At 43.1% G+C, this 24,334-nt stretch overlaps 1 long non-coding RNA gene across 1 annotated transcript; it reads left to right on the top strand.

Moving 5' to 3' along the window:
- The first annotated feature begins 2,143 nt into the window (after positions 1-2,143).
- On the top strand, positions 2,144-9,176 carry LOC308474487. The gene is made up of 3 exons (XR_013984760.1): positions 2,144-2,289; positions 5,285-5,367; positions 9,046-9,176. It is a non-coding gene; the product is annotated as an uncharacterized lncRNA (long non-coding RNA).
- Positions 9,177-24,334: the final 15,158 nt, after the last annotated feature.

Raw genomic sequence — 24,334 nt, 5'->3', positions numbered from 1 at the left:
AGGGCTAAACAGCTACCATCCAAGCATTAAGTGGGTGCCTGAAATATACAGGTGGAATTCAGTGTTGCCCTATTACAAACGTTCTGACAGAGAAACCATATCACTTTGCCGGTCAGAACACTTTCCCCCTCCCTTTCTCCCCCCCCCTCGCCACTGCTCTGGGGGCTCTCTTGACCTCTCCAAAACCAATTTCAGGGGCGCGGCACATGGGGGAATGCCCCATTCATTCTGCATATCATATTGTTGCATTTCACCAATATTGAAATATTGTTACATTTCACATATTGCCAGATTTCTTTAAAATTGTGTAAGTGTCACTAGGAAAAATGCCAACACAATGCATCTGTGCAATGAATAGATTACACATTTTTCCCCCTGCTACGTCAATTTATTCTGCAGTACTGAATAAAGTTACATCAGCACCCTGCAGCAACCATTTACCTAAATGATCCCACAAAGAACATTACGACCCAAGGTGAAATTGAAAAAATAATACTTGGGAGTCTGCGGCAGACACATTGACAACATAAATGACCACTATAAAAAAATAATAATCATACTCTTCAATCTCAGTATTTCATGCCACCGATTAATCTGTAATCCCTGTTACGCAACCTCTTTTACTGGGCTTTCAAAGCCACAGCACGCCGGCTCAACAATGTAAAAGCCACATGGAAAAGTTCTGTTTTGGTTGTATTACTAATGTCAAACTCATACTTTTCCAAGAACAATGCAGCCAAGAAGAAAACAGAAAGCAATTGGAATGCACCACAGTGAGACTTGCCAAACCAAAGCGTTCAGAGCACCAAGGGCCTGAAACTGCGTCCCATTTTTTAAATATGGGAGAGATATTTTTTTCTATAAAAATAAAGAAACAAAACACCTCATATCAATGATCTCAGAACGTTATGAAAAGTGTAATATCTACCTAATGGGATCAGACTAGAATAATCTTTCCCATTATTTTTAAGAGCTTGGAAGAAAAGTGTGATGAGGGTTATGTCAGTGACAGAAACCAAAGTTGGCTATTTGAATGGAGGTCATATTTTGTGTGGACAGCTGAAGAGTAATCCATCATTCTCTCCTTAGCCTGCCAGTCGTTTGAGCCGCGTTCCCCAGAGGCCTCCAGAATAAGCATCTAGAAGAGGACCGATGTCAAGGCATTTTTTAATAGCTTTTTCAAACTTGCATGTTCAATATGCAAATGCAACAAGGCAGTGGGGAAACAACATTCGGGTGTCCACATGCAAGAACCCTACATGCAAGTATGTTGGAGTGTTAAGCTGAAATAATATGTTGCTGGACTTCCACTGGCAATGAGGCAGATACTGCAGGGCAAGGGGAGCCTTGCATAATTGTTTGTTTCCAGCATAAATCTAAGGGGGAGAAAAATCTCTAAAAATGGAAAATGAGACAATCTGCAGTCAGCTAAACAGGAATCTTTTTTTTCCTTGATTTTGAATTGATTTTATAATGAATGGTTTTAGAGTGTTGTTTGTGCTGTACTTTTGTACTGTTTTATTGTTGTTAGCCCGGCTTCGGCTGGGGAGGGCGGGATATAAATAAAATTTATTATTATATAATATTATTATTATTATTATTATTATTATTATTATTATTATTATTATTTTAAGTAATTAGTTCTTAGAGCAAGTGTTTGAAAGTGGCCATTTTGTTCATGTAAAAACTTTCATTTTTAATACTACTCTTGGGATAAGATGAAATTGAGTCTTTTTTTTACTGAATTAGGACTCCCACCCCCACCCCCCAAAGAAAAGAGCTAGAGTCATGAGTCATCCAGCATAACGGATTTGTTCCAAAACTGCCATGTGGCTAAGTAACTCAGTATAGCCTTTTTATACTCGAAGACACTGGCTTTCAGAAGAAATTTGGACACAATACAAAAAAACCATACAGCATTGAAGCACTTAAATAAAATATTGTGCCCTTTTTCTCCGCTGCAAGGTCAGGTGAGGCATGTGACACAGGGTGGCGGATGAGGCTCCCATGGTCTTGTCTGCCTGCCACTGCCACCAACACAATGGCTGTCAGCCAACTGCCACCCAATCACCTGTTGCCTCCATTGCTTGTGTGCTTACTATGGAACACCACTGCTGCTGCTGCCGCTGCTGCAGGGATGCAGTCAGCAGTGGTCCTAAAGACGTCTCCAGGTCCAATACTCCTCACTTTGAGGTAGGAGCCCTTCCTCAAAGGGAAACATTGTGGTCAAGGTGGAAACAGAGAACGCCTGCATCACTGCCAAAGCATCACCACCTGCAGCAAAGACAGGTTAGCAGTCTAATGCACTTTACTACACTTAATAGAAGGGACACGGGTGGCGCTGTGGGTTAAACCACAGAGCCTAGGACTTGCCGATCAGAAGGTCGCGGTTTGAATCCCCACAGCGGGGTGAACTCCCGTTGGTCAGTCCCAGCTCCTTCCAACCTAGCAGTTCGCAAGCACATCAAAGTGCAAGTAGATAAATAGGTACCGCTCCGGCGGGAAGGTAAACAGCGTTTCCGTGCGCTGCTCTGGTTCACCAGAAGCAGCTTAGTCATGCTGCCCACGTGACCCGGAAGCTGTACGCCGGCTCCCTCGGCCAATAAAGAGAGATGAGCACCGCAACCCCAGAGTCGGTCATGACTGGACCTAATGGTCAGGGGTCCCTTTACTTTACTTACGCTTAATAGATGCTGTTAAACTTTACACCATATTTCCCACCATTGTGGTATTGAGTGGTGAGCAGGCGCACTGCCTTGCCACGGCAACAGAGGGGGCCCGGGGCATGCCGACATCACTGTGGCATACACATGTGCGCAGTTGGGGTTGGCACGCCCCATGGCATGCATGCCCTGCCCCATAGAACTTTGTTGGGCCCAGCCCCTTCTTTGAAAATTTGGGGATGCCTGGGCCCCCGCAGCCCCGCATAGATGGCGCCTATGGGGTGAGGATGACACATCAGGGATGCACAGCTGGAAGGAGGATGACTGAGGGAGAGGCAGCAGGGAATGGAATAGGTGGGGGAAAGTGGTGGTGAAAGCAGCGCCAGATTTAGGGTGGTGCAGGAAGTTTCCCTGCATAAGGTGCCGAGCCAAGGGCATGCAAAATAACCACCACCGCCTATATTTATACAGGTACCTACTCAAAGTTAAGGTGTGCCAAATTTTGTTCTCACTCAGTGCACCGTATAATCAAAGTCTGCCTCTGCAGCAAGGACCGGATGAGGAGGGGAAAGCGGGGGAGGGGCAGTGACCACAACCCACCTGAGGTAGCATACACTGTCGTGCTAGCTCTGGCAAGGTCAATGACAAATCTGGTTTTTATTTAGCACATACAGATACCTCAGGTTACAGACGCTTCAGGTTACAGACACTTTGGGTTACAGACTCCGCTAACCCAGAAACAGTACCTCGGGTTAAGAACTTTGCTTCAGGATGAGAACAGAAATTGCACGGCGGCGGCAGCGGGAGGCCCCCATTAGCTAAAGTGGTACCTCAGGTTAAGAACAGTTTCAGGTTAAAAACGGACCTCCAGAACAAATTAAGTTCTTAACCCGAGGTACCACATTCAAGCTGCAATCCCAAAGACACTAAGGAGTAAGGTCCACAGAACATAGAGGAGCTTAAAGGTAAAGGGTAAAGGGACCCCTGACCATTAGGTCCAGTTGTGGCCGACTCTGGGGTTGCGGCGCTCATTTCGCTTTATTGGCCGAGGGAGCCGGCGTACAGCTTCCGGGTCATGTGGCCAGCATGACTAAGCCGCTTCTGGCGAACCAGAGCAGCGCACGGAAACGCCGTTTACATTCCCTCTGGGAATTAATATTTGTGTCCCGCTTTTCCAGCGGCAAATGCCAAGCTCAAACCTATTTATCTACTTGCACTTTGAGGTGCTTTTGAACTGCTAGGTTGGCAGGAGCAGGGACCGAGCAACAGGAGCTCACCCCGTTGCGGGGATTCGAACCGCCGACCTTCTGATCGGCAAGTCCTAGGCTCTGTGGTTTAACCCACAGCACCACCCGCGTCCCTATAGAGGAGCTTACTTCTGTGTAAATCTGCAGATGATTGCATTGCAAGGCAGGTAACAAATGCAGAAATGATAGAAGCCCCCACCCCCACCCCATCCTCTTACTAGCATTAAACTGACCACCAACAACCCACACAAAACAGCCTGAATCTGTTTTGAAACACTCAACCAGGGGTCAGCAAACTTTTTCAGCAGGGGGCTGGTCCACTGTCCCTCAGACCCTGGGGGGGGGGAGCAGACTATATTGAGGGGGGGTGAACGAATTCCAGTGCCCCACAAATAACCCAGAGATGCGTTTTAAATAAAAGGACACATTCTACTCATGTAAAAACATGCTCTGGGCCGGACCATCCGCGGGTTGGATTCAGAAGGCGATTGGGCGACATTCGGCCTCTGGGCCTTAGTTTGCCTACCCATGCACTCAACCCTCAAGTTATTTGTGTTTTCATAAGCCTCTAGAGTGGCCAGACTTGCCAAAGCTTTTGAAACTTCCCTTGTAGGCTTCCCTATCGCCAAACAAAGAGCATATGGCAAGGGTATACCCAAGTATGAAGCTCAAAACAGCTCTTGCTTCAGTTGCCTTCAATGCAAGTGTGAAGTTTTACCATTTTCCAGTGTACTCCTTTGCATTACAAGTGCCTTTCCTCTGCTTTCTTTCTCTTTTGCATGATTAAGGATCAGAGGTTCATATGAAATAGCATGAAAGAGGCTTATTTACCTAGCTGTTCACAGAGGCCATGATAAGACATGAGATAGGGCACAGGGGAAGAACTACTTTTTATGTTTGCTGGGTCCAAGCCTTTCAAGTTGGTTAAAACTCAAACAATCCACATGAAACAGAGCTGATAGAAATAAATAGATTTTTTTCATGGGCATAGAAACATCATTTTCTTATTTCATTCAACACATATTTTCCCCATTATCATAGCTGTCAACTTTTCCCTTTTTTTAAGGGAAATTCCCTTATTCCGAATAGGATTCCTCGCAAGAAAAGGGAAAAGTTGACAGCTATGCATTATGCTATCCACACCAGCAAAGCATTTTTAATACAGCTTTCATACTGCCACTCCAAAAAAACATTGCTAAAATCTAATGTTACTTTTAGAAGGCTTGAGCATGCCTTAAAAACAAAGAAAGTAATCCACCAGTCCTTGATGGTGCATCAATTAATTATTATTTTGAAAATTGGATTATTTTTTATTGTTATTTGTCTTCTAGTATTGCATGCTCTGTAAAATTCTGGCTGAACCTTGTTTGGTAGCTTTTGTTTAAGGTAGGCCTGAGGTATGGAAAATCCAAGTTCAGATGTTCTTGGCAATCGTTGCAGCAGTCAACTTCTTTGGGGTATGTATTTGTTCTCTGATAAATAAAACTAATTATTTCAGTATGTTTTATGAAGGTGCACAGTGTGCTCCTTTGAGTGTCCACTCTCAAGGATATATTGTACTTGGATTTTCCCCCATTTTTGCTGCAATAGCAGTTTAAGGAAAATACAGGAGAGAGAGAAAACAAAGTTCTTTCATTCAGGTAACCAATGGGCAGTTGGCTTAATACGCAACAATAATATAGCTGCTTAATTTTTGGCAGCCATCCTACTCTCAGCATGAACTTATATACTGGGTGGTTCTAATGGTGCATTGCTTCATGACCACTGGCAACATTTGGTTTTCAGTTCTCCCAAGGAAAGAACAGGTCAAACTGTACAAATTCTTCAAAACTTAGTTTTGCGGTGTGGTAATACCAGTTTGCATGATTTGTGTGTTGCAGTGTTAAGAAGGACAGTAGTTGGTAAAGTACTGATTTAAAATTTTATTTATTTATTTATTTCCCAACCATCTGGTTGAGTTTCCCCAGCCAAAATATGGTATGTAGATTAGCTCTGACTGTGTGCCCTACTCCCCCACTAAATGGCAGTGCATTTGAGATGCTTTGAGAAGATGACCTAAAAGTTCTCAGTGGTATTTGACCCATAATAGCTCATGCATTCATTCAATTTTACTTCATAGATGATAGATGAAAGATAGATAGAGATAGATAGATGATAGATAGATATAGATAGATAGATAGATAGATAGATAGATAGATAGATAGATAGATGATAGATAGATGATAGATAGATAACAGATAGATAGATAGATGATAGATAGAGATAGATTCTTATAACATCATTTACAAAAAGAAAACAACAATCATGCCATATAAGGAAAATGGAAAATAGAGCAAAAAGGAGCATCTGGGTAAAATCTGTCTGCCAGTTATTTTAGCTAACATCCTATAGGACAGTTGCAGGTAGGTAGCCGTGTTGGTCTGCCGTAGTCGAAACAAACAAACAAAATTCCTTCCAGTAGCACCTTAGAGACCAACTAAGTTTGTTATTGGTATGAGCTTTTGTGTGAATGCACACTTCTTCAGATCTGAAGAAGTGTGCATGCACACGAAAGCTCATACTAATAATAAACTTAGTTGGTCTCTAAGGTGCTACTGGAAGGAATTTTTTATCCTATAGGACACTTATCATCATCATATACCACATAACAAATGTCATTAAAATACCTGATATCTACAGAGATTTTTTTTTTTTAAAGGAAAGAGGGAGCAATTTTTTCTTTCTACAATATTTAGTAAGTGGATTCTAACTTGCTGTAAAACGACCTTTCCCCCCTTTTGTCACAACAATTACTTACCAGAATTTCCCATCCATTCACTTACTTTTGGTTTGGTTTGGTTTGGTTTAGAAATACCACTTCCCAGCATATAATAGCAGCCTTCTGTTATCATGTTCATGAGACTAATTCTTACGTTCTCTCCTTACTAAACCTTGCAATTCATTATTTGATTCAGAGGTCATTAAGTGCCCTTTACACACGGGTTCTCAATTTTGGTTTTCAACATTTTTAATACACGTGCACGACATCTGGAACATTGTGTCCTAGGTTATCTTCAGACTGCCACTATTTTGCAGGAGGGATTCAATCGCATATCAGAAAATTCGGGTTTGCCCAATTAAAGAGAACTGAAGAACTCGTTGTACAATATGATAAGGGAGGTGACCGGAAATTACACTAGAGTAGTATAACAAATGTACAACCCTAACACAAACTAATCATGATGAATGCTCTGTAAAACAGTTGGTTGTATAATTTCTGTGCAAACTCTTTGCAAAGAAATCAGGATGAATGCTCAATAAGTACGTCATTTGGAGGTGACCTGCGTCTTCAATCACACACTGTTTGGAATAAGGTGAAGTTCCATCATTGTGGGTGTTCAAGAATTCAAATTGGTATTGATGTCTGCAATTGGGGAGACAGAGAGATGGAAGAATTTCAGCTAAAAGCGTTGGCTTCAAATGAGTAAACCAACCAAAGGATTTGGAAATCACTGAGCTGTGCACACAAAGTAACTGCCTTGAAAACGGTTGCATATTTATATCGTTTTCTGGAAATGTGACAGCTGATGGCAAAAATGCCAGCATTATTATTGTCTGTAGTCTCATATGAAGAAATGAGACCCTAACAAAGAGACACCCTTTTCTAACCACCATGGGGATATATTTATTTGCAGCTGGAATGATAATTATATATGTGGTTGATATACACTGAAATTTGGTTCCTCCTTTAACCTTAAAAAAGGGCAATCCTTACCACCAAATCTGTTATTACCAGTGCTGTTTTCTTTTTCTTGTAAAGCATAGCTGACTGCCAGCTTGCCAACGCAGCAAAGTTGCAACAGGCACCTGTTTTACAGAGAATAACATAAGACTTGCAGAATAAGGATAAGGGCACCATCCTGTTGCCCATGGAGGCCAGTTGGGTGCATACAGGAGGACCACATGTGGGGCATGAACACAGGAACCCCTTTAGTTGTTTGTCCCCCCACCCTTAATTGGTATTCAGGAGTACATTGCTTCTGAGCATGGAGCTTTCACGTACCTATTGTAGCTGATGGCAATTGACAGATGGAGCTATCCTCCATGAATTTTGCCTAATCTTCCTTTAATACTAACTAAACCAAGAGTCATCAGCACATCTTGTTGCAGCACATTCCAGAAGTTAATTATACATTGTGTAAAATAATGAGTTGCAAGTGTGAGCGAGCAATCACAGATCAAATGGCCCACTAAAAGTAATAATAGGATCCAACTCTCCTTATGGGGATGAGGGAAGCGAACTCTGGTTGAATGCCTAATAGATGTTATTTAGGGCCTCACAATGATGCAGACTTTAACAACAACAACAATTATTATTATTACTACAGTCATACCTCGGGTTATAGCTGCTTCAGGTTGCATTTTTTCGGTTTGCATTCGCTAGGAAAGGTTTCTATTCTTTAAGAATTCAACATCCTTATGGTTGTAATGCTCTTAACATGGACGTTCCCACCTCCCACCAGATGAAGGTATGGGAAAAACACCAAAACTTCTTTACCTCCCATTAATGCTGCGACCAGTCTCCATCAAGAGGCATTACGTGGTACCTCGGGTTAAGTACTTAATTTGTTCTGGAGGTCTGTTCCTAACCTGAAACTGTTCTTAACCTGAAGCACCACTTTAGCTAATGGGGCCTCCTGCTGCCGCCGCGCCACTGGAACACGATTTCTGTTCTCATCCTGAAGCAAAGTTCTTAACCCGAGGTAATATTTCTGGGTTAGCGGAGTCTGTAACCTGAAGCGTCTGTAACCTGAAGCATATGTAACCCGAGGTACCACTGTACTTTCATAATTTAGTGTGTGAAATGGCCCTAAAAAGCAGCATGTAGAGCAGAGAAAGTACCAGCAATAAAATACAGAATCTTCCACCTTGTGAATAGTTACCTTGATCTGGACTGGCCCCAAACAAAACAAGATGAAGCAAATTAAGACAACTAGAAGTATTATCAGATACTCCTTTCACATGTTCCTCCATGCAAGACTAGTACAAGAAGTTCTTCTACCAAGCCACCACGTGAGTGTCTGGTGTGGCAGACAGTCAACAGCTCATATGCAGAAGTTAGGTCTGATTACCACTATTCTTTACATTTTTTTAAGGAAACTGCTTTCATCAATGCTGAATTTGCTACAATGACAGCCGCAGAGGAAACCTAACCAAATCTCTCCGTGCAGCAACTTGAGATGATCACAGGGTACTGATCAGCCTTTGAGAAATAAGGAAAACCACACAGAGCATTGAGCCAAATCAAAATTAGAAGGAAAACCTGCACGTGTGTAATCCATTGCATTTTTAGACTGCCTGGGATGGAAAACTTCCCCCAGCCTAACAAGGGCACAGATAAACAAGGCTATGTCAGGAACGTCCAGGAGCAGTAGGACAGAATGCTGCAGGATGGGTGCAAGAGGGTAAGCATAGCCTCCAGAGTGTCACTGATTTGTAACTGAAGCTCAAGCAATTGAAATATAAATGCCAACCATCCACTCTTTGCTCCCTTGACAGTTAAGCATGTGGTACTGAACTACAGCAGATAAATAAAAATAATAATAAATACAGAATCTTTCATTTTGTATTGCCCTGTAAAATCAATATGCAGCCTCAGGCAGCTTGATAGCTTCCCCAGGTTGACAGTCCAGAGAATCAAAGCCACTGGAATTAAAGCAGATGAAATACTCATAACTAACATCATTAAGTAAATATGACTCCATCAACACACCAGGGACATGGAGCGGCTGAAAACTGAACTGCTGCTTCCAATCTGTTTCTCAACCATTTAAACAGATTGAAATGCGTTGCAGCTGTGTTTCTCCTGCGAGACGCTACAATAATTTCTGCTACCATGAGTCACACAATCATACTTCGTGACTATGTGACTATCTTATGTGCCTCAAGCCTTTGGAGGAAATTGCCAAAGCTAATCAAACAATGAAATGAAAAAGTTGTATCTTTCCAATTTCAAGCAAGGATACCAAGCATCAATCACATTTAATAGATCCACATTCTGCTGAGTGCCAGTTGGTACAGAAGTGAGAAGAATCAAAGCTACTGTAATAAATTGACAACGACACTTGAGCAGACCTTTTTGGAACTAAATGAAATCTGCTGACTGCTCAACCACTGTGGTTGTACTTGTATTTGTTGTTTATTAAAACCAAAATCTATTTGAATGGAGCAAAAGACTTAATACTGCATGCACAAATATAGGAGGCTACATTTGTATTTATTATCTCAGGCCAATTTTGCATCAGGCTAATATCCTCAGCATAAGTCAGAGTAGGAAACAGCTGAGGATTTCAGGAGATTATTGTGGAATGAGCCAAGATGATGTTCTGTTGATACTTTGAGTATCCATGCTCTCTTTTTTATATTCAAAGTATGGTGGTCCAGTCAATTGGGTGTGTATCTGCCAACCTACAATCAAAATCAGATATCACAAGGAGGTCATTTTGGGTGGATCAATGAGATTGCTCTTGAGTTGTTGCAAGAATTTAATTGGCGAGGAGGAGAACTACGTACACCACACTGAACTCATTGGATATAAATGTAAAAATGTTTTAGAGATTACTAATTTGATCTTCAACAAAAAAAACAGGCGGACAAACTCTGGAAGTTTACCTTGATAGCTAAAACAACTCACTATGAAAGGAAAGAGACAGTGACAAGTCATAATTTCATATGAACTGGAAAATGGAATATTGTAAAAATGATTTGCAGTGGTACCTCTAGTTACGAACTTCATTCGTTCCGGAGGTCCGTTCTTAACCTGAAACTGTTCTTAACTAGAGGCGTGCTTTTGCTAATGGGGCCTCCAGCTGCTGCCACTGCACCGCCAGCACACAATTTCCGTTCTCGTCCTGGGGCAAAGTTCTCAACTCGAGGTAACTCTTCCAGATTAGCAGAGTTTGTAACCTGTAGCGTTTGTAACCTGAGGCGTTTGTAACTCGAGGTACCACTGTACTATATCTAAATATACAATCTTGCTTTGCAAGGTTTTGAAAAGTTGCTTTTATGGGTGTAAACTTTACTGCTGGACACAGCACTGTAATAAATGCGTATTTATTAGGCCCCTGTGGAAGTGGCAATGTCACTTTCAAATGTCAAGGCGGAGGGGCGTCAGCTGCCACATGTAAGCATCGCTCAGCCTCTAGTCCTAGCTGAAACCTCAGCATCACATGATTCCTACTGTGTAAAAGGGATAACTAAGACCTTACTTGCTTCCCCCACTCCCTTCTTGTGTCCACGCTAAAGGGCAATCGAGGAGTCTGTCCAATGCAGAGAAGCTCCCCACATTGGCTTGCCATACCTAGAGCAAACTCCACCTCCAATGCGCAGAGGATGGCAAGAGGGACACACTGGATGTGCACAACCCCCCCTCTCCCTCCTCACATGAATGAGCTGGATACCTGGATGGGCTTCTGAGCACTGGAAATTCTGAAGCTCCCCCAGAGAAGGTCAGAGGATGCTGGAGGAGATTCGAGGCAGAGAGATTGGGGCTCTGGCTGCCTTTCTCTATGTTTGGTGAGGTGGAGCCATAGCCTTGAATCTGTCTGGCACAGATTCACTTCCTCAAATAGCCAAGCTAGCTCCCTGGTGAGGTGATGATGCTCTAAGTATGTATGGGCCATTCTGGTAAGAAAGGAAGTGGCTCTGTGCCAGACAGATTCCAAGGCGGTGGCTATGGGAGAAGCAGGACTCTCTTGGGATGCTAATGCTGTGAACCCCTCCATCGTAGGCTCAGGTTGTATATATGTGCAAATAAACCATGTATCATAAAGACACCACAGTCTACGTTGTCCTTTATTCCAAAGGAAACATGAAACCTGGGTAAGCGCCTGAACTCCTGGAATCTCACACTCCTCATGGGTTGGGATGGTGTGCAAGAAAATTATTTTTCCTTTAGGAGCTAAATGTCTTTAATCTACAGAAATGCTTGTATTGAGAGGAACTAAAGTGTCACAAAACAGAGTCATTATGTACTGTCTGGCTGTAAGTTTTGGATTGTTTCTCCTGTGAACGTACATTCCTGTCTCTATTTTTTTTTATTGTCCCTAGAGATTCAGAGATGGGAGAAATAAGAACAATTAGCACGTCGTTATCTTCTTGGCAAGCTTTCACGATGACAGTCTGAGAAAATTGCAGCACTCTGCTCCTTTTCCCTCCTTCTACTATCTGATGCAAATGGCAGGCTGCCAAGTCAGTGACTTGTTCCTGCATGTGAGCAATGCAGCCGTTTTGTGATAACACCACACACACATTTGATCCGCTTCCTTTCTTACTCAAACTTGACATTTTTGAATTTTAGAGTGTTACGTAACAAAATAACAAAAAAATTCAGGGGGGAGATGCGACTAGCCACCATTGGCCTCTAACAATCAAGTGAGTCACCAAACACCTCTTAAAACACTGGATTTTTATGGATGTTGGCCAACCCTTACCCACAGTAAAATATTTGAAGCATACTAATTGTGCTGTGCTATTCCTTTGGAATGGTTGGCACAGTGACTCTATTTCCAGCTGACAATTGAACACTGACAGTCTCCACAGTGGGCAGTGAGCTCAACCTCTGAGTATCCAGCTGCCTCTGGTAGAGAAAATGTGGTAGCCAGGGAGGTCCATAGTCTGGGTGTGGTGCTGCTAAAATAAGAAGGTGCCAAGGGGTGATTTGAGGACGTTAGAACAACAAGGCATTTTTTTGTTTTGTTTTGTTAATACAGCACAGAGAAAACAAAGTTTCAGTGAGCTAATAGTAGAGGTTATGCTCCCAAGGTACACTTTTCCTTTTGATCAAAGCAGTTCCATTGTGCCATACCCCACAGCTGCCCTGAGATACTTAGCCAGCTCAAATTACAGCCAATGATATACAGTGGTACCTCGGGTTAAGTACTTAATTCGTTCCGGAGGTCCGTTCTTAACCTGAAACTGTTCTTAACCTGAGGTCCCACTTTAGCTAATGGGGGCTTCCCGCTGCCACTGCCGCGCCGCCGGAGCATGATTTCTCTTCTCATCCTGAAGCAAAGTTCTTAACCCGAGGTACTATTTCTGGGTTAGCAGCGTCTGTAACCTGAAGCGTATGTAACCTGAAGCGTATGTAACCCGAGGTACCACTGTACCCTGACCTAGGAGCATGAGCTGTTATCAGGGGTCCAAAATTTGTATCTGGTTTTGCCAGTCAGCCATAATTTGTAATTACCTCTTCTCTCTCTCTCAAGTCTTCTGGCATACGCATAGGACTCAAGAGAAGAGGGAGGAAAAGATCTGCCTCCCACCAGGACTTTTGGGTGGTTGGAAGGAGAGAAAACTTTCAACCACCATTGAGTGCCTTCAAAGCATGGGATGGAGTACCAGTACAATGTTTACTCACTGAGCTTTGAAGGCAGGTTCTCCTGCTGCTTCAAAGTGCCTGTAAATCCCAACATGGAGAAGGATGCAGGAGGGTTGTGTGTGTTCTTCTCCCACCGACCACAAACCAGGGGAACCCTTCTTCTTACAATAGGTCGAGAACTTGGGTGAAGGAAGGGGCCCCTCGTGTCATGCTGGGATTGTGTATGCTGCTTCTAAGAAGCAATTCACAAGTGTCAAACTCTTCCACACCTGTGGAACTCTGTTAGTGACTTGAGTAAGAGAGACAGCACACATAATATTTGCATGGGGATGCTATCAGAAATGGCCTTCCTCTTTCCATTGGTAAAACCCCAGCCATCGTATCTGCAAGTATTTGTAGAGTCTCCATGCCTCATTCCCTGTGACTGCTGATATCGGACAGCAGGAACATGGAGCCTTGCAACACAATTGGAAGAAGTCATATAATAAGCACTTGTAAAAAATTATGGCTAGGATGGGAATGCTTATTGGGGAAGCCAATTTTCCACAGCAACCTTGTGCTGTGGCAGGGATGGGAAACCTCAGGAAACTGTGACAAAGCCTCTTGCTTGCCTGGATGGCAAACGGAGAAGTCTGCATTCATAAACCTCTCACTTTTGTGTGGCAATAATATAACCTACTATACAAATGAGGATCTACATCCTGTGTTCCAAACGCTGTTGCCTCTGGTCCTTCCCACTTTTGCCTGTGTCCCCTCTAATCACTGGCATGTAGCCCTCAGAAAGTTCCCTATGAAGGAATGTGGCCTTTGGACTGAGAGAAGTTGCCCAGACTCAGCGCTATTTTTCTAGAAAAAGAGGTGCCAGAACTCACCCTGAATGCTTCCTTTGTTCTCTTTAGAATGGCAATACACCCATCTGAGAGGTGTCGGAACCCACCTGAGAGGTGCTGGAATCAGCAGCGTAGCGTGGGTTGTCAGCACCCAGGGCAAGGCAAGTAATTTGCGCCCCCTAACCCAGGGCAAGGCAAGTAATTTGCGCCCCCTAACCCCTAACCTGCTGCCGCTGCCAGCTTCTTCTTGCTGCTGCCTGGTCTGGTCTGGTGTGGTTCTCTCCCGTGCTCACCGCTGCGCTGGGCGGCCGCTGCACTGTCCCTCCCCCAGATAGTCCCTCTCTCTCTCTCCGCACCGCACGCCTGGCACCCACCCCCTCCACAGTGGGCAGCGACCCAGCGGCTCGGATCGGATTCGCACAGCCAGCACTGCAGTGAGAGAGAGTGAGTGAGCCAGGTAGGGGCAGAGAGCTGCGAGTGCGAGCGCCCCCCCCAGATGTTGCGCCCGGTGCGGCCGGCCCCCCCTGCACCCCCCACGCTACACCACTGGCTGGAATTGAGTTCCGGTGATTTCCGGCTGAAAAAAATGCCCTGCCCAGACCTGTGCTATGTGATCTGCCCCATATTCAGGAGAGACTAATTGGAAAGGATAAGAACAGAACCTCATCTTTGATCTCTGGCCATATTTTTTCACCAAATCTGTTCTTTTCTTAAAGATCCTAATTACTTATATATAGTTACAAGTGGGAACTTGTAAACAAAATTTTGCTCCGTATCCCTACCCCTAGCTGACAGCCTCCAGCCAACATTTAGCAAGGTAAGGACTTTCCTCAAGTTACTAACGTGGAATCTTTAAATGCGTCTTTTAATATTTTAGGATGTTAATAATCTAAACACAATAATACTGGGATATCGTCACCGTTGTAATAAACTAGCAGTTAATGGCACAAATTTGTGCCATGGAAACAGGAGGGAGCCAAAAGGAAATTATGCACAAGGCTATAATCCTATACATATCATCTAACGTCAACTCTTTGAGGAGTACCAAACCTTTCCATTCCCTCTAGACAACATTGTAGTCTGTATGACTCCAGGTTTATCACCACCTACCACAGACTGCCTTTATTGCACTTTTCATTTCAGAGTATCACAGAATAAGCAAACCATCAGATTAAAAACAAAGTTGACTTCATGGCCTAGCTCCAAAGCCATCCAACGTTTAATGCTAACTTCAGTTTGCAGCTAACTTTACAGTTTAAAATACATTGGGGGGGGGAGGGGAAATCTGGAATATATACATTTTGATGGATCTTGTTATACACTGAATTTGTGGGAGCTGTCAGAAACTTCCCTTCAGATATCTCCAAGCACAGCCAAAAATATGAAGTGCCAACCACATTCAGTTCTTGGGTAAACAGACTCGGGGTATGAACTTTTCTCCTGAGCCTCAAGAAGGCATATCTCCTCCAAAAGAGAACTTGTTCCTAATGTTTGGCCATATTTTCACTGAAGTGAATTACTGCTCCCCTTCTATTTGTTTCAAGGACAGATTCCTATACTAACACCAGAACTTTCTATCGCTAGAAGCAGAAGCCTTAGCTAGCAGGTCCAACTTAAAAGTCATAGACAGTTCAAACTCAGCCCACCTCCCATTGCCTTTTACAGGACATTCGGGGCCTAATTGGATCCCAGCCAATTATTGTCAGGTTACAGTCAAGCTCTGGGGGAGCCTTGAGGTCTGGAGGAGGAGTAGCTTTTAAAATATATATATTCCTTTATTGAAATTTTTTAGGTGTAATATTTTACCCTCTTTAGTCAAAAAATCATGTATGCCTTTATAGGGGGGAAAGGCTTCCAAAACAGCTCTAATACTGTAAAATATTGTAATGAGATTGGGGTTAGAATAAATGTGTGTTTGAGGTCCCGCCTAACCTTTTGAGTCTGGCTCTTGAAGATCAAACAGGGTGATCAAGATAAAAAAATTCCTTCCAGTAGCACCTTAGAGACCAACTAAGTTTGTTATTGGTATGAGCTTTCGTGTGCAGGCACACTTCTGGCACAATCCCTTTTGTTAGGAGAATGGGCCTTTGCATAATGAAAGAGATGACCAAGTACAGAGAAACTGTTGCTGCAGAAGCTAGAGGCACATCTTTCTTCTCCCCACCCATGCCCTGGCTGAGGGTGATATGATCTGGTTTTCCATGCATGAAAGAGAGCAAAACAATGGAACTGTGTCCAAAAGAAAGCCAGAGGCTTGACTTGCTCTGTGTGGGGAACCCAAGCTATAGAATTGGTGGCATCTAGAAACCTAATGGGGAACAAGAGTGTTGATGCTATGAGCCTTCCATCTCTTGCTCAACCCGTATATATGTGTGGATAAACTGTGCATCCCAGAAACATCACCTGACTCCAGTGACCTTCATTCCAAGGAATCCAAACTCAAGATGCATGCTGAGAACCCTGAAATCTCTTGCCACTCATAGATTGGAGTGTACATAACAATACCATGCAAAATGCCGCTGGGAAAAGAAGTGGTTCTTCATGGTTCTCCTCCTCTGCTGATGGTCTCCACAAAGAAAGATGATAGCTGCAGCAACCTTCTCATAATATGCTGTGCTCTTGCATTTCCCTGTCCTGGAGTTATAACTAACTCACCCTCTACCTCTGAAGACACAGGTGGTTTCTCTTATCCATGGCTCAGAGACACAAAGTGTGTAATCCCCAAACACTTTACTGAGAAACAAATATTTTGTTGGGGCATGTCCAAATAAGTCCCACACACGATGGGACTTACTTCCAAATAATATATTTAGGATTCAGATATGTGTACAAAAAGATCCCTTTACTGTGAACCCAGACACTGATCTCAATAAACCCCTGGTGGCCCAATCTGCAGCCAACGTTGGAGAAGTGAAGGTGTTGCAAAAACAACAGTGCCTCCATCTCCATCTCCAGAAAGCAAACATGTGCTCCTGGGACTATCCTATTTGTTTTTCAACATTTCAAGTCATGCTTCGCAAACCTCAAATCAAAGAAGAACCTTGCCTACTTCTGTATAGTTAGAATATACTGACCACAGCAGCTGGCTTTCCCTCGCATGAGGAAAAAGTGATGAGCGGGGGGCGGGGGGCTGGAATCAAACCTCTTCCCTTCATCCATCCATCCTTACTTGCTTCCCCAAAGCCTTGTCTTTTTACATAATTGATCAGGTTTATTTGAATTAGTGTGTTTGCACAGCTTTGGCAAGCAAACATATATTTTTAATGCTCGTCTCAGGCTGGAAGGAACCGTTTATTTTAAGAATTCAACAGCCACAAAGCCCCTTGAGATGCACTACATCCTATAGCTGTGGTATGTGCTCTGCTAAGCCTTAAGCCATATACTGTGTGCTGCAGGCTCCCTCGGAGGAAACGGCAATGTAAACCATCTTACAGAATCTTTTCCTACCAAGACTGAAGGCCCAGTGTCCGCAGACGTGGCCCCAGCGATTCCTGTAATTGGAAAAATTGCTACTGCTTGAAAGGATCAACAACAGGAAAAGGAATGAAATGAGTAGGTAATCCAAACACATGCCTCAGATTCCTCAGTTAATAATGTAATTGGCACTAATGTCCCTGACAATGCGCCCCTGTTCGTTACCTGCAGTGTTGCAGCCGAGCTGGTGCTGGGCTCCTTAAAACAACATTGAACTGTGCTGTAAAGTCCTGGAAATTCAGTGCCTACTAGTAACAACGCTGGGTTGTAATTCTCATATTTATTTTCTCATTCTTCACACATGGAGAAGAAATCCACACTTGCCAGGTTTGCATTCAGTCTAATTTTCAGTGAACTTGGTGGAGAGCAGGAACACATAACCAACCCTATGAATGATGAACTCTGTGAACGCCACCAAGGCTTCACCATCTACCTCACACACACACAGGGAAGCAGGTGGCTCTCTAGAGGGCAGTGGTGCTGCTCTGGCAGATCCTGGGTTTACCAGCATATTTGAAGGTTAGATGAGGCATTGATGCAGCAATAGGGCATCAGGTATGTTTCTGTATAAGAGAGTGGAGTGGCAGATGTCTTTGAAGATTTATTTTCAGAAAACATCCTGGGCTAGTGTGATGTATCAATCAATCAATCAATCAATCAATCAATCAATCAAATCTTTATTACAGTCATAGACCAGCTTAAGTAGAGTGGGGTACAATCATTTTGAATCTGTAAGAGCCAGTGTGGAGTAGTGGTTAAGAGCGGTAGACTCGTAATCTGGTGAACCGGGTTCGTGTCCCCGCTCCTCCACATGCAGCGGCTGGGTGACCTTGGGCTAGTCCCATTTCTCTGAAGTCTCTCAGCCCCACTCACCTCACAGAGTGTTTGTTGTGGGGGAGGAAGGGAAAGGAGATTGTTAGCCGCTTTGAGACTCCTTGTTGTTGTTGTTTAGTCGTTTAGTTGTGTCCGACTCTTCGTGACCCCATGGACCAGAGCACGCCAGGCACTTCTGTCCTCCACTGCCTCCCGCAGTTTGGTCAAACTCATGCTGGTAGCTTCAAGAACACCATCCAACCATCTCATCCTCTGTCGTCCCCTTCTCCTTGTGCCCTCCATCTTTCCCAACATCGGGGTCTTTTCCAAGGAGTCTTCTCTTCTCATGAGGTGGCCAAAGTATTGGAGCCTCAGCTTCACGATCTGTTCTTCCAGTGAGCACTCAGGGCTGATTTCCTTAAGAATGGATAGGTTTGATCTTCTTGCAGTCCATGGGACTCTCAAGAGTCTCCTCCAGCACCATAATTCAAAAGCATCAATGCTTCAGCGATCAGCCTTCTTTATCAGACTCCTTAGGATAGTGATAAAGCAGGATATCAAATCCAAACTCCTCCTCCTCTTCTTCTTCTTCTTTTTCTTCTTCTTCTTCTTCTTCAACATTTTGGAAATCTTAAAAGTATTAAAGCAGAAGGTATACCTAAAAGACTATAAGAATCTAAACGAAACTAAAAGAATATAAAAGAAACTAAAAGACTATAAAAGAAGGGTTAGGAACATTAAACGGATATGGAAGAGCATAAAAGGTTAATATATAAAAGACTACAACCATCAGTTTAGACAGCACTCTGATGTGAGTGTTCATTAGATCTAGTTTGTGGCACAGGTCATCCTCTGAAAAATTTTGAATGCAGCTGTGCAGAATCTGGCAACATTGTGTGTTGCAGCAGGATTGGTATCTGACAGCAGCAGGGAGGTATAGAATTGTCCTGTGCGCCCTGGGTACTTTGGGAGTAGTGGGGAGATGAGGCTAATACGAATGTCTCTATAGTGTAGGCACTGGAGAAGCATATGCTCTATTGTTTCTATTTGTCCAGGGTCACAGGGGCATTGTCTCTCTGAGTAAGCAATCTTCCTGTATCAGCCTTCAATGACAGCCAGATGGAGGGCATGACATTGTGCCAGGGTCACAGGCAAGTGTGATGTAAAAGTCATGCGATTCCATTTTTCAAGCACGACTTGGCTGCATAAGCATTTCTTTTCTCTTGTGTTACATTTGTTGCTTTTTCCTCCAATCAGATTTTTATTTGGGGGGGGGGTTCCCCTGCTCCCTCCACACACATGTGCAGCTGAGCAGTTTTGCTGTTTTTATTGTACGATAGGTATTTTGCTAGGTTCAAAATAAGTCTATCGCTCTCTCTGCCTCTTAGTCAAATGAACCCAGAAAACCTTCACTATAAGGAATTTTATTTCATTTTCTGGGTTCAAAAGATCCATGCTTCAAGCATTTCTGCACAACCTAAACGGTAGTCTTCTGTTTTAAAAAATAAATCAGAAAGGAGAATGTTGGCTGCGTTGAGACTCCTTCAGGTAGTGATAAAGCAGGATATCAAATCCAAATTCCTCCTCCTCCTCTTCTTCTTCTTCTTATTTTAAAATGTCATGATCACCATGTTTGAATCGTGATTTTAAAAATTAGTGTTTTCACATCACTTTTTAATTGGATGCATTGTTGCATTGATTTATATTTATTTGGTGTTAAAGACAGACAAGCTCTCATAACTGGTTGTTACAGAATGCCATTAATATTTTTCCATGCTTTTGAAGGGCACTATAGTACTGTGCCATGAGCTCTGTCTAGACATCCAAAATTCTAACAATATGCCAAAAGCCTTTTCATAATAAACTAATGCATTTCATTGTAGATCCCCATCCTTTATTGGGCTCTGTATATTATAAAATGAAACATTGCACAACATTTTCGTATCTTGGTGAGCGTAAGGCAGTGGTACCCAATCATTTCCCCCCACGAACCACATGAAAATTGCCAAGGGTCTTGGCAGACCACTTTATGATTTTTTCTCTCTCTTCCTGTTGTAAAGGTAATGGTAAAGGTACCCTGCCCGTACGGGCCAGTCGTGTCCGACTCTAGGGTAGTGCGTCCATCTCACTTAAGAGGCCGGGGGCCAGCGCTATCCGGAGACACTTCCGGGTCACGTGGCCAGCGTGACGAAGCTGCTCTGGCGAGCCAGCACCAGCGCAGCACACATAAACGCCGTTTACCTTCCCGCTATAAAGCAGTACCTATTTATCTACTTGCACTTTAGGGGTGCTTTGGAACTGCTAGGTGGGCAGGAGCTGGAACCGAACGACGGGAGCTCACCCCGCCGCGGATTCGAACCGCCGACCATACGATCGGCAAGCCCTAGGCACTGAGGTTTTACCCACAGCGCCACCCGGCCACTCTTCCTGTTGTAGCAGTTGTGATTTACTGTGCTAGGTGCTGTACGATTCTTCATCATTATTGTGTCCCATCTTTTCCCTCCTTTTCTCCTCTTCTTGCTTTTGCAATAAACTCTTCTTTTAGTAACCTGCAGTGAATGCTACATATCTGAGTATACAATACATCAAAAGCCTTTTGATACCATTTAACACTATAGGTTTTCACACCAGGAAACTTCTCCTCCTTTTCTCTGCAATCTGGCTCCTGAGAGGAGAAGTCTAGAATAAGTAACCTCCCAGGCATTGATCGTATCTGTTGTTTTCCACTGAAGCAAATGTATGTCAAATGACGAGGTTGCTGCCAAATTCTTGCTCTGTTTACCAGTCGCAGAAGGTCACTATGTCATGCTCCTCAAGTCTTTCAAAATAAGTTTGTTCTAAGTAGCCAAGTCGCAGATTGAGGAGTTTGTCTCTTTGTAATACAAATGGTTTTACTTGTTTATAACAGAGTTTTCTAGACAAATAGTTGCATCACATGGTAAAACTGATTCTGGCCTGCCCCACTTCACGCTGCTAGTGGAGGAAAACACAGTACTGAACAGTAATATGCACACACACAAGAAACCATATGAAGCATCTTCTTACACATAGAAAATTAGGAACCAGGGACAGGGGTTTTAGTTTATTGTTTTCCCCTGGAAGTGCTAATATTCTATGTGTGGGGATTTTAGTTTCTTTTCTTCATGGAGTATTTAATTTTGTGACACATGCAAAACCTCAGCAATTCTGAAGTAGCAAAGGTCGTCATATGATGAACCTGTGGCCCTCCAGATGTTGCTGGACTCCCATCACCTCCAGCCAGCATGGCCAGTGGTTAGGGATGATGGGAGTCATAGGCTCATACAGATTTGTGTCACAATTTCTAGGCACAGATGGGCGGGTGGTCCCTCAACTTTCCCCAGGAAAACCTGCTGAATCTGAACAAATGGCAACCAAGTTTTCCATGGATTGACATTTATTCCTATTCAGTGGTAAACAGTGGGTTTTCCCAAGGAAAGCTGTGGGACACAACAACAACGACAACACTCGGACCTGTGCCTGCAAATTACAGACCTGCGTCTATGGATCATAGCACAAACAGAAGTCTGGATGTAAATGAAGCTCTCCAGGTAAACAGCCTAAGAAAAGATGCAGCCTGAAATGCAGGCAATGATGCCTGAGAGACAGAGACCGAGTGTGCCATGTTTGTCGCTCTAGTTTCTTTTATTTGTAGGATACTGAGCCTGTGCTGGACAGCACAAGACATTATATGGATGTTTTGGATATATAATTTGATGTTTTTGTTTTGTTTTGAAGAAAGTTCTGCGAATAAACTTTTGAATAAAACTTATGGACCTTGACAATGTTTTTCTTCCAAAGGGACTCAGTTTTTATGCATTCAGTTGCTTCAGATTTTGCAATATTAATATCTGCAATACATACTACAGGTGTGCTTGCTCCTATTTTCTGTCTCTGTAGAAATATGTGTAAAGACTCCTAGCCACAGGGCTCTTCTCCTTATGGCATGTTTACATGGCAGGCTGAGTGACCCTTGGCTCTTTGGGAGCCATTTTGTAAATATCTGGATCAAGACGGGAGCAAATGTAGAAGCCACAGGAACCATTAAGGTACAGTTATGTGAAAAGGGTATTCAAGTAGAAATTGGCCAAGGAGAGGAGACATCATGGGTTATAAATGCTTTTAAATAAAATAAACTGTGCATTATTTAAAAACTAGAGATACTCTTTGCAATGGTAACCAAAGTTGTAAGCTTCTTAATGTAAAAAGTGATGGCTTTCTGCTCCCATGGATCTTTATCACTCACAGTAATGTTTTTCTACCAGGAAATGACTGTTAAATAATCATTTTGTTAAAAGATCTGTTCCATCATGCACAATGGATTTATCATACAGATATTATAAATTAGCAAAAGAGAAAACGTTTTGGGTTTTTTTGAAGGCTGGATTTTACATGGATTCTGGTGTTGTTGTTGAAAAAAGGATTGCTGAAAGCATATATCTAAGCAGAAAAATAGGGTCCCCTTTGAACCACCCCTTAGAGAAGAATCTGCAAGGAAAAGGAAGTTCATAGATATGACTGTTGTTTTTTACAATGTCATTTGTAGTGCAATAACAATGTATGACATTGAGAAATAAGTTGCTCTTCCCCCATCATTATGTCTGCGCTTGGGCAGGTTTCCTGGATATGTTGTGAATGATCCATTTCCCTAATATTATTTTTTAATGATTTCCTGCTTCAGAGCAGTGCAGTTAAAGATCTTCAGAGCGGTGAAAACTGGAAAATGTACCCTATGTTGCTTTTCTGGTTATGTGGGAACTTTTTGTGGTTAGCATCTCACAGATATACAAAAGTTCATAACTGGCATCCCAAGGACATTGTTCCAGAAGATATACTGCAAGACAAGTATCATTTAATAATTACTTCCAAATTTAGAGAGATTTCCCCCCCATTTTTCAATAAAGCATTCCTTCATCTTTCAAGCAATCTCTCATGAAAAAGCCATCATTTAACTATAGACCACCTTCACTTTTGGTGGGGGGGGGGAATGATTTACTGCTTTGATGCAACAGTTTCAGAACTTCTTGGATATGAAGATCTTTGTAACTGACAGTTCCTTTATATGGTGAGGGACCTGCACATTGGATCTTGCAGAAGGAGGAGGAGGAGGAGGAGGAGGAGAATAAGAATTTATACCCTGCCCATCTGGCTGGGTTTCCCCAACCACTCTGGGGGGCTTCCAACAAAATATTAAAAATATTAAAAATACAATAAAACATCCCAAGTGCAGTTCAAATCTGGGATGCTTTGTATGAACTTCTCTAGATCCAACAGGAGATGCTTTTGTACAGGGTGTATGAAAAGTAACCATACATCTGCAGTCCATATATTGCACATAGGTGTATAGTTACTTTTAGAACACCCTGTATGTTCTGAAGCAACCAAAATAGCAAAAGATGAATGATTGTGATGATAATAAAAAGGTAAAGGTAAAGGTACCCCTGACCATTAGGTCCACTTGCGGATGACTCTGGGGTTGCACGCTCATCTCGCTCTATCGGCCGAGGGAGCCGGAGTTTGTCAGGTGGCCAGCATGACTAAGCTGCTTCTGGCGAACCAGAGCAGCGTACGGAAACGCGGCGGTACCTATTTATCTACTTGCACTTTGACGTGCTTTCGAACTGCTAGGTTGGCAGGACCTGGGACCAAACAACAGGAGCTCACCCCGTCGCGGGGATTCAAACCGCCAACCTTCTGATCAGCAAGCCCTAGGCTCTGTGGTTTAAACCACAGTGCCACCTGATAATACATGGTGTTAAAGTTCCATGGTGCTAATTCTCAAAGTTCCTAATGAAGTATATATGGTTGGTTTGACATGATCTTGTACTTTATTAGTCTAATACACAATAAGATAGCTCCACTTTTCAAGAAACGTGTCATTAATTTGTCTTCCTTTTCTTGTTCTAACCAGTCAATTTTACCCCAAACCTT

The sequence above is a fragment of the Podarcis pityusensis genome (genome assembly GCF_964106645.2).
Source record: "Podarcis pityusensis genome assembly, chromosome: 1".
Taxonomy (NCBI): Eukaryota; Metazoa; Chordata; class Lepidosauria; order Squamata; family Lacertidae; genus Podarcis; species Podarcis pityusensis.
The sequence above is the reverse complement of the archived record's forward strand: the minus strand, read 5'-3'. Positions and strand labels throughout refer to the sequence as shown.